The sequence below is a fragment of the Scylla paramamosain genome, chromosome 26 (genome assembly GCF_035594125.1).
Source record: "Scylla paramamosain isolate STU-SP2022 chromosome 26, ASM3559412v1, whole genome shotgun sequence".
NCBI classification, from domain to species: domain Eukaryota; kingdom Metazoa; phylum Arthropoda; class Malacostraca; order Decapoda; family Portunidae; genus Scylla; species Scylla paramamosain.
The window spans coordinates 14274091-14280964 of record NC_087176.1 but is presented as its reverse complement, the minus strand read 5'-3'; positions in this window follow the sequence as shown (position 1 = coordinate 14280964).

Below are 6874 nucleotides of genomic sequence, written 5' to 3'. Positions count from 1 at the left end.
AGAGAGAGAGAGAGAGAGAGAGAGAGAGAGAGAGAGAGAGAGAGACAGAGAGAAAGAGAGAGAGAGTAGTGGTATATGTAGTGCTTATCATTTGCAATACTTTAGTCTCACCAATCTTATTCTTCAGCAGATTTCCACGGCAAAGTAGAGATAACGAAGGGAAAACGACTGCACTTTATATATATATATATATATATATATATATATATATATATATATATTATATAATATATATATATATATATATATATATATATATATATATATATATATATATATACAGTAAAATCCCTCTTATCCGGTATCAACGGGACCGCCGACATGCCGGATACTTGAATATTGCCAGATACTTGAATAGAAGTGAAACTATGTCCACAATCACCACCCTACACTCACGCATCTTACCATAACAAAGATCAGCTGATCTTAATCAGCAGCTGATCTGATCAGCTGCTTAAGTGTAAGCACAACACGCTTCCTCTTTTCTACAACTTTAGGCATGATGAAGGCGTCAGGCGATAAACAGTGCACACGCAGGACTGAGTCATTGAGTAAACACAGTGCAGTGGGCAGCGGGTAGCGCGAAGCAGTGCGCTCTGGTGGCGAGGGGACAAAGTATGCCTCGCGCGGGAATTTTAATCGATTTTATGAGTACACATTGATTTTTATTGATTTTAAGGTTCGGGGAAAAATGTGCCGGATACTTGAAGCTGCCGGATACTCGAATGGCGGATGAGAGGGATTTTAATATATATATATATATATATATATATATATATATATATATATATATATATATATATATATATATATATATATATATATATATATATATATATATATATATATATATATATATATATATATATATATATTTTTTTTTTTTTTTTTTTTTTTTTTTTATGTAGGAAGGACACTGGCCAAGGGCAACAAAAAACAATAAAAAAATATGACCACTGAAATGCCAGTCCCATAAAAGGGTCAAAGCAGTGGTCAAAAATTGATGAATAAGTGTCTTGAAACCTCCCTCTTGAAGGAGTTCATGTCATAGGAAGGTGGAAATACAGAAGCAGGCAGGGAGTTCCAGAGTTTACCGGAGAACAGGATGAATGATTGAGAATACTGGTTAACTCTTGGGTTAGAGAGGTGGACAGAATAGGGGTGAGAGAAAGAAGAAAGTCTTGTGCAGCGAGGCCGCGGAAGGGGGGAGGCATGCAGTTAGCAGGATCAGAAGAGCAGTTAGCATGAAAATAGCAGTAGAAGACAGCTAGATATGCAACATTGCGGCGGTGAGAGAGAGGTTGAAGACAGTCAGTTTGAGGAGAGGAGTTGATGAAACGAAAAGCTTTTGATTCCACCCTGTCTAGAAGAGCAGTATGAGTAAACCCTCCCCCCCAGACATGTGAAGCATACTCCATACACAGATGGATTAGGCCCTTGTACAGTGTTAGCAGCTGGGGGGGTGGGGGGTGAGAAAAACTGACGGAGATGTCTCAGAACACCAAACTTCATAGAAGCTGTTTTAGCTAGAGATGAGATGTGAAGTTTCCAGTTCAGATTATAAATAAAGGACAGACCGAGGATGTTCAATGTAGAAGAGGGGGACAATTGAGTGTCATTGACGAAAAGGGGATAGTTTTCTGGAAGGTTGTGTCGAGTTGATAGATGGAGGAATTGAGTTTTTGAGGCATTGAACAATACCAAGTTTGCTCTGCCCCAATCAGAAATTTTAGAAAGATCAGAAGTCGAGCGTTCTGTGGCTTCCCTGCGTGATATGTTTACCTCCTGTGATAAATAATTAAACTTAAAGTAGTTATATATATATATATATATATATATATATATATATATATATATATATATATATATATATATATATATATATATATATATATATATATATATATATATATATATATATATATATAATTACTTTAAGTTTAATTATTTATCACATTACAATAAATGGGCTTGTAAGTACAAAAAAAAATTAAACATTTGCAATAACCAGAGTCGTGGGTGTTATGCACGCTTTAATATTCAAAACATGTAATATTTATATTAGCAGAGAAATTTTCATTTCCTATGATAAAAAAAAATAATGCATGTACACAGAACTGTAACAGAAAAATAGTACGGAATTTCAAGAGGATTTTGGATAACATATTGTTTTGAAGTTATGTATTACCGTCATACACTACAAAGGAACTGAATATAAGTTGAAGTAAAGTAAATGATCCTAATTATAATTGCAAACTCGTGAAACGCGTTTCTATACAACATTTATATGTCACAAAGTCATCAACCACTAGTACCTATATACTAAAATATTTTTAAAAGGAACATTTGATGTCAAAACACCACCAAAATCAACATCTCAAAATGGACTGCGTATTTTTACCAGAAACTTTTTTTTTATTTCTAAAAAAAACAGAGAGAGAGAGAGAGAGAGAGAGAGAGAGAGAGAGAGAGAGAGAGAGAGAGAGAGAGAGAGAGAGAGAGAGAGAGAGAGAGAGAGAGAGAGATTCAGATTCAGATTCAGATTCTTTATTCCACGAAAATGGTTATTAAGTACATTATATTTCACATAGCTTTACATAAATATGGAGGTCATAAAACTAAACAGTAGATTGAAATATCTTAGTATACTACTAAATGATTAAATTGCAGAATGTTGTCATCAAGAAATATTAAGAGTATAAAATAATCATGGTAACTAAAATAGTATTTCTACACTAAAGTGCAATGTATACATCTAAGTAAAATAAAATACATGAATGTCCTTAAAATTATGTTTAAATGATAATAAGACCATAAAATGCTGGATAAAATATGGGTGTAAAGCTTCATCACTGTGCGTTTTCTAACATATGTCTAAAATATTTATACAATATTTGCAGATTCGAAATGTTTCCTGAGGTTAGTCTTAAAACTGTTTAGATTTTGAGACAGGATGATGGTGGATGGGAGTTGGTTCCACAACTTAGGACCCAACACAGTGAGGTCCCTGGCACCGCTGTCTGTTCTGGTCCGGGGAACATGCAAGTTGTTTCTTTGTCTAGTTTTACTGTTTGTCACATCATTTACAGTATTAAAAGATAAAAAGGATAGAAAGCCATCAGGATAACATCTTCGTAAAGTTTTATACATTGTTACGCAAATGTCAAACATATGTTTCTCCTTAACCCTGAGCCATTTAAGTTCTTTAAGGAAAGGTGATGCATGGTCATATTTCCTGCCACCTCCCACTGCTACTTTAGCTGCAAAGTTTTGAAGTTTCTGGGCCTTACACAGAAGAGTTTCGTTTGTTGATCCCCACACTTGAATGCAGTAATATATTGTGCTTAATGTAAGTGATTGAGTAACAAGAATTCGTGTGGGTTTATCAAAACATTTACTAATTCGATTTATATACATTAATATGCCTGTCACCTTCTTCTGTAACTCATTTAAATGAACATCAAACAACATATATTTATCAAAATACACTCCTAAATTCTTAACATGATAACTTGGAAGTATGTTCTCTCCATCAAAATGTATGGTAGTGTCAGGAGGAATCTTAGCTAGGAGTTGGCGATTGCCTAGGAAAATACATTGCGTTTTACTTGGATTTAAAAGTAGGCCATTACTCAGAAAATAGCGTTTACATTGTCTTAGAGTTGTTTCAGCATCATTAATGAGTTGATGGATATTGTTAACTGTGCCTTCGTGTAATATTTGAGTATCATCCGCGTATTGCACTATGAAACCATTAACATGCTCTGACAGATCATTTACATAAATGCCGAACAATAGCGGGCCAAGAATTGAGCCTTGTGGGACTCCATAGTTCACTTTCTGGTCTTTAGATATTGCCCCATTCAAGCGGACAGACATGGTTCTGTTGGTCAAATAATTATCTAACCAGAATTTACTTATGTTGAGCTTCTTGCATTTATTCAAAAGAATTTTGTGACTAACACTATCGAAAGCTTTGGATAAATCACACAAGATTAATAGTGATATTTTTTGTAATCCATATTATTGTATATTTTATTCGTAATGACAGTGAGAGCTGTTTCTGTTGATAGTCGAGGCCTAAAACCATGTTGGGAATTTGAAAGGAGTTTCTTGGTTTCTAAGTAGCATGCAAGTTGATGAGCAACAATTTTCTCTATTATTTTTGACACAATAGGTAACAATGATATAGGTCTGTAATTATTTACAATATTGGTATTACCGGATTTGAAAAGAGGCATGATTACTGCATGCTTCCATTGTGTGGGGTATATGCCTATTACAAGGGAGGTGTTAATGATGCACGTCAGGTAGGCGGCAATGACATAAAGAGCATCCTGCAGGAATCGCAGTGATATACCATCAGATCCAACAGATCGGGTTTTGTTGAGGTGTTTAATTGTCAAAATAACCGTGTTAATGCTCACAGGTTCTGGTCTAAAGTGAAGTGTAGGATCAGTATTAGAGTCATTAAGATTTATTGTTGAATTACTATTAGCTCCAAGTAATTCCTGTGAACGATTATAGGTCGTCTCACCAACACTGGAGAAGAAATTGTTGAATTCTTCTGCTTTTTCCTTTACATTATCAAAGTCATAAGTGTTAGACTCATTTTTTTGACAAGGAATAATTTCCTTAACGACTTGCCATATAGAAGAGGTTTTCCCTTTACGATCTATAATCTCTTTTTTATAGTAATTAGATTTAGTTTCACTAATCTTTGTCTTTACAAGATTTTTCTTTGTTTTATATACTTGTTGCAAGAAACTGTTCTGTCTGTCATCTTTGAGTCTAATTTGTGTTTCATTCCTGTCTTTGATTGCATTTCGTATATCATCATTCATCCAGGGTGTTGGTGGTCTTTTCACAACTTTTGTCACCATCGGAGCGCACATATCCAGACAAAGGATAAAAACTTCGTTAAAAATAAAAACTTGCTTGTCAACGTCATCTGTTAAAAATATATCATTTAAACGATACACGTTATCAAGGAGGAGGGAGGAGAAGATGTCACTGGTGTAATAAGTCAGCTGTCTGAAGGTTTTGGTGACAGGGAGGCGCTTTGGTTTGCTGACTTTAACAGTAACAGAGATGAGGTCATGGTCTGCTATTACTTGGGGTACGACATTATTAGATGCAATACACTGAGGTGTGTTTGTAATGATAAGATCAAGGAGTGTAGAGGTCGAGGAAGTTATTCTTGTAGGTGTGTCTATAATTTGAGTTAGGCTGCTATTCTTAATAATCTTGCCAACTTTGTTTCCCTTCGAGAGCAGATCGTCATTAAAATCGCCTAAAATGAAAACCTTTTTGTTTTGCAGACACACCTGTTTGAAAACATCTTGAATGTATTCAAAAGACATAGCCAGCGCCTTAGGGTGACGGTACATACACCCAACTATAATTGAAGGAAATTTCTTACGTTGAACTTTAATCCAGACATCCTCCACTCCCTCCTGCTTTGGTACATCAATATTAATTAAGATAGGGTTTAAAACACTTTTTGCATATATACATGTTCCTGCTCCTCTTCCATTGTCATTTCTAAAAACCTTATAGTTAGGAAAATTTATAAAAATATCTGGAGCATGAGACGTTAACCAAGATTCACTCACGCATAAAACATCAATATTTCTCTCAATAACTAGTAATTTTACTTCGTCCAGACTAGAAAGTAATGACTGAGCATTGATGTGCTCAATGGTCAACTCATCCTTTTTTGGGTAAACAATACGAGTATAAGCAGCGTCCCTCACTTCATGTCTAGCGGCTGTACCTTCTTCGCCAGTGTCCTATGCGCTGTATTGTCGACATAATTTTTGTTTGTTTCCTAATTGATGGCAAAGACCACATGTCAGTTTATAGTCAAATCTACACGTGGCCTGATGATGGTTAAACTCGCCACAGTTGTAACATCCACGTGTGTGTTTGGTGTTTGTGCGAGTGCACGGCACTGGTTTATATGTGGTGTGACTCTCGTGAGTGTTGTACCATGTGTATGGTGTGGTGTGGTTAGGTGTGGTGTAGCTCTCATGGGTGTTCTGCCATATGTATGGTGTAGTGTGGTGTGGTCGGCTCCACCTCTGCCTGGTATTCATATTCACTAAATTCATATTTGTTAGTGTACTTCTGTTTCTATTTCTTTTATTTTGATCATGATTGAAAGTAGCTGTATTTAGTTGTTGCACTTGGAATACTGGAGTGCGTGCCGCATTGTGTGGGTGCTGTGTCGGTTGTTTTCCCAAGGCGCCAGAGGAACCACCACGCCCGTCGCTCGCACCGCGCCAACCTGCATCTGCCTGCCCCCGCCCTACTGGCGTGGTGGCGGTGGTGGTGGCGGCAGGACACGTTGCGTGGGCAGCGCGGGGACGGCGTAACTCTTCCGGTGGAGCAGTATTGGCGTGATAAGGCACTTGTTGGCCGGGAATACCACGGGCGTGATAACTACCCCGCCGTGTTGTGTGATGGAGGGTGTGTGAGGTGTGTGAGGAGGTGGTGGGCGTGTGTGTTGCTGGCCTTGATACGTTGATGTTTGCGATGTTGTTGTTGCTTCTGTTGTTTTTGTTGATGTTTTCTGGGTTTATGTTGCTTAGGTTTCTTTTAACGTGATCCCAGTTTGAGCACATGTTAAACATAGGACACTGTTTTCTTATGATATCCATCAGTTTTATAACTCCTAATCTATTTAACAAAGAATTTGAATCCTGTTTTAGGTCAAAGCAAAGATCATTTACCTTACCAGTGCCAAGACTGAATGAGGAAACAGTCTCTATAATATTCACACCGTTTGCCTTGCCCCACTTTAGTAAATGTTCATTATACTCTTCCGTTTTTGCATGCATTTCTTCGCACATCGGTGATGGCACTATCTGGC